Genomic DNA, 5,000 nt, shown 5'->3' with positions numbered 1-5,000 from the left:
TTTTTGCATTCTATCCTTGTTATTTGATGCTTATTAATGCAAGGAGTATAGAATACAAGTACGGCTTGATTTACTTACTCCTTTATATGGAACATCTATAAGGGCATTGCTTAAACTCTTCCGTCCACTACCCTCTAAGAGTAAAGAGAGAAGAAAAGAGTTTAAAAAAAGACAGGAGGGAAGATGGGGAGAGTGAGATTCTAAATTCAAGTTGTGACACATCTGCAATTTTAATGCACAGCTAAAAACTCCTGCTGAAATAGAAGCAGAGAGAAAGTGGAACTGGGTTTTAAGGTCCCCTTGTGGAGTTAATGTGATACTGATGGACATCCTGAATGTCGAATCGGTGGTTATATGACCGGTATATGATTCACCTGCGAGGAAAATCTTTTGAGCCACTTCTGGGAATCGCCATACCATTTTCCTGTTTTCAGGGACGTGGGCAAATGTATGATATAACGCAAAAACGCACATTACCAATACCTATTGAGAGCCGGTTTATATAAGAGAGAAATGATCTCATTTGACAAATGGGTATCTCATGATGATGAAAGATGGCAGTTAATACCAGTGGATAGGTAAAATACATAACCCAACAAATAAAACAGCCCATAAATGTAGACGGAGGCGAAGGAAATACTGAACGTGGTTTCGTTGACAGCAAAAAAGGTATTCATGCAGATGTGCGTTCATATATGGATATACAGGTTTCCCAACTTGATAAACAACTGAAGGGACCCCAATCATGTCTACTCAGAACATTTTCAAACTATGGGGAAATATTAATGATGGAGCAGGTCTTTATTAACGTCTAGCATCAGTAAACAAATAAATAAAATCTGGCGAGTAAGATATGTAAACTATATTCTATTTCGGGATATTGCTGTATCCCTGACAACAGCGCAGTACGAAGGTTAAAGAGCTGAATGCGCAATACCACGTCGGACTGGCAGCTGCAAGCAAAAATACTTTCGGTGTTTCATCTTCCGGCGTAATGGTATTTGGGGGATTTGACCGTTATTGTGAAAACTCCTTTCTCGTTTTCATTTTCTCTTTCACTCCCTTCTGTTGGTGTTTATTCTACAATTGCATACTGTATATACATACTTTATATATTTATCTCTACGTATGTGTGTGCGAAGACTCCGACATAAAGAAACGCATGCGCATGCACACACACACACACACACACACACACACACACACACACACACACACACACACACACACACACACACACACACACACACACACACACACACACACACACACACACACACACACACACACACACACACACACACACACACACACACACACACACACACACACAGTCACTCTCTCACTCACTCCTCCTCTCGCCGAACTATTTCTCCCTCCAATCTTTCAATACAATCGCTACGTCATTCCCGGCCACAGCAAGGGGAATAGACGACGCCCCTAAAAATAACTGAGGCATCGCCCTGTCTGGCACCCTGGGCTTCTCGGACGTTCGCGAGAGGAGCAGTGAACCCGTTTTGTATCTGGAAGCTGGTTGTAGTTTTTTTTTTTTTTTTTTTTGTAATTATATGCTGAAATTATACACGTTATTTACCCTTGATTTTGATTAATTTTCTTTTGATATCATTATTGTCGACATACTCATTTTTTATTGCTTCTTTTGCAGACCTCGGCGGAAAAAATGTGTACATTATCTTTCTCGTTAGATGTTATTCCGTAGTTTTACTTAAAGTTCGGTCTAATGAACACAAAGTCGTGGGCACCTGTAAAATATAACAAATAATAAATATAACCAGATCTTAGGACTAGGGCTCCAAAATAAGGTATATTTTTATACATTTTACAACTTCAAAAAGTGTCTGCAATGCCTAAATGGTCAAGGAATAATGGTTACAAGACAAAATAAATGTGATTGACAGCAAAGGCCACAAATCACTATAGAAATGTGTAATAGTGAACAGGGCAAAGAGGAAGTTTGTTGATGATTAAATGTGCTTCATGTCAGAAATCAGTTCAGGAAGGTAGGGATTAATAAGGGTGATTAGATCAAAGCTGTCATGGAAGAAGTGTGGGATTTTGCAAGGATGTCCGTAGGGTAAGGTAGGGATTAGCAAAGGAAAAAATCTGGGGAAAGAGGTTGTAACTAAGGGTCACATCCTGGGGGAAGCGGAAGGGATAATGGGGAAGGAATGGGGGGGGGGGGATGCAGCTAAGGCACGAAGGAGTGGGAGGAAGGGGTGTCGGGGGAACATGAGTAGGAGGAAACACATGCACACACCGTTAAAATCAGCAGTTACTTTGAGTGTAGAGGAAAGTGGAGCAGAGAGATTGGAGGATGGATGAGTTGTAGACCTGTTACCCTGTCATAATTAAATAGTTTTGAATGCCTTCGAGAGTTTCTGAAGTGGAATAGGTTGGGGAGGTATGAGGGAGAGAAGAGGGTACAGAAGCTTGAGGGGTGGAGGGAAGTTGATGAAGGAAAGGATGGGGTAGGATAAGATGGAGAGGAGCGTTTATTTTATTTTTATTTCTTTATTTTTCATGAATATTTTTTTCGCGCGATGAGTTGGGCGAGGAGGAAGGTACCGGGGAAGTACTGACTGGAGTGTCTGGAAAAGTGGTGGAGATTGGGGTGTCTGGGTATAGAATGGCAAAAAAAAAAATTGACAGGGGCAGAGGTAGAAATGGGATGAGGAAGAGATACTGGGTGAGATGTAGAAACATCTTGGGAGGAAAGAGGATGAGAAGAGCGGAGAATATTATTAAAGGAGTGAGATTAAAACCTCGTCGACGCGCTTCTTGTCTGGCTTCACGTATAGTGAAGCCAAGTTTGAATCTAAGAGTTGCCACTTCAGACTCAAACTTGTAAGGGAGGGCAGCCCCTATAAAATACATTATGGGGAGCCGCTACAATGGGCACTGTGCAGAGCAGTTTGATCGATTATGACCACGTTGGGCACAAAGAGGGTATCGAGCCGTGGAATGGTAGGATGACCTTGACGCCATCAATTTTAATATTGACGGGGGGGGGGGGTAATGTGATCGGACAGGGAGGGATTCTTCGCCAATATAAACATTAAAGGGGAGATCATGTCTACGGAAAGTAATCTTGGCAATATTAGAGGGAGGTTTACGACGGCCTCTAGGGGGAATGGTGTAGCATTGTATTGGCACTGCATCATACTCGTAGTCCATGCGGCAGGCGAGTAGGTCTTCTCCACATTCTGACAAATCCTTGTCGTAGACAGGGTAATTTCTCGCGGGGATGGAGACAGTTCCGGTGCAAGTATTAAGTAAGGAAACTTTGCCTACTTGTTTTTAGAGGCATTGCTGGAATAGGAGTGTTGTCAGAGTACGGGGCTGGGGGGGGGGGGGATTACAAACAAGAGTATTTGAGAGGTTTGCAGAGGTAGAGGTTATAGAAAGACGGGGACGTGTGAAAAAGCTAGTGTTAATAGCAATGTAGGAGTAGCACTGCAGAGAGGTGGACAATAAGGCTGCAACGTAATAATATGGGAGGATGGGGTAGTTTATGAAAAAAGTTGTGGGGGTGGAGATGAAGTAAACGATGCTGGGAGAGGAGGAGTGTTTCCCGCAGAATTGAATATTGACCTGGATGGACGATTTGGACTGGGCTGAAGTGATAGTAGACACTGAGGAGCGGGTAGTAGTGTTCAGAGTCGTCCTCAAAAGAAGAGCCTGGTATCGGGGAAACGGGAGAATTGAAATCAGTGGGACTATTTAGGGGCAAGCCTTAATGCCACTGATGATAGTACAAATTCCTCATATGTTGGGGAGAAAAATAGTACACGCTTGAGGGGTAAGGACTAGACAACGAAACAGGGGAATACTGTGCCCATGGCTCCCCCAGGCCGTTCATGACAGGCACGAAGTCAGATTTTCATCCATTCAACATGGCTCTCACCTTGGAAAGTGGAAAGAAGGGATTGGAGAGAGGGTTGAGGCCCAAGGTAGGGGTGATCCCCAGCACTGTGTCCCAGTCTCCATCTCCTAAGCATCCTACTCCCCCAGGCAAACACACAGCAACAAAGGACATGCCATTGATGCAGTGTCCAAAGTTTGTCCTTTGCGAGTACCTAAATGTTCATCTTTTACACTTATTTGGAATATCCCTGTTTCTTCCCGACTTCCTTTACTGTTTTACAAACTCACAGAATTACATAAAAAATCATTATATAAAAAAAGGCAAAAAAATGGTTAATGGTTTAAAAAATGTGCTTGACATCAAAGGTTATACAGCACTCTTATGAAGTACTGTGGCAAAAGGACTATAAATGAGTGCATTATTGGAACATAATATATTAAGATTTCAAGTCATACAGCATTAGACGTAAAAAAAAAATACATTGACTGTAACAATATTGATACCCAACTTTCTTTTCCCCTGCTTATTTGAATATGTATATTTTCAGTTTCATCAAAAAGCTTTCAAATCCAGTTATCAGAATATAAGAAAAAGAGGGCTGGAGAGTATACACACTAAGGTTTGAAAAATTTTAATGAGGCTAGGTATAAAAATACAGTATTACAGTATCATTTCACAATAATAAATAACAAATATTTTTTGGCTAAAATGCAAGAAAGTAAATCTAAATTTTATTGTAATGAACCATATGTCAGCTATTGATTTTCCCACCTACAAAGTTACAGTTCTGGCTTATATTAATTATAAGTCTAAACAGCTTCTTTTTAGGATATTGACATAATGTTGCTTGTTTGGTTAGTTGGATAAAATGAATATGAGGCTTCATAACAGTTTCTGTTAACTAGCGCTCTACCGTTCCTCACACACAAGCATAAAACAAAATAGGGAATCCCTATCAAAGACAATATCTGACATTTTTGTTCAGATTATAGGTCACACTTGCTGACATGTTAACATGTAATTTAAAAAATAATAAATAAATAAAAAAATCTTGAAAGAATATGGTACAAGGTTCTGATCACTTTCCATGCTAGATACATCCTTTTCACAGATG

This window comes from Penaeus vannamei, chromosome 15 (genome assembly GCF_042767895.1).
Source record: "Penaeus vannamei isolate JL-2024 chromosome 15, ASM4276789v1, whole genome shotgun sequence".
Lineage (NCBI taxonomy): Eukaryota > Metazoa > Arthropoda > Malacostraca > Decapoda > Penaeidae > Penaeus > Penaeus vannamei.
This window is presented reverse-complemented; position numbering follows the sequence as displayed.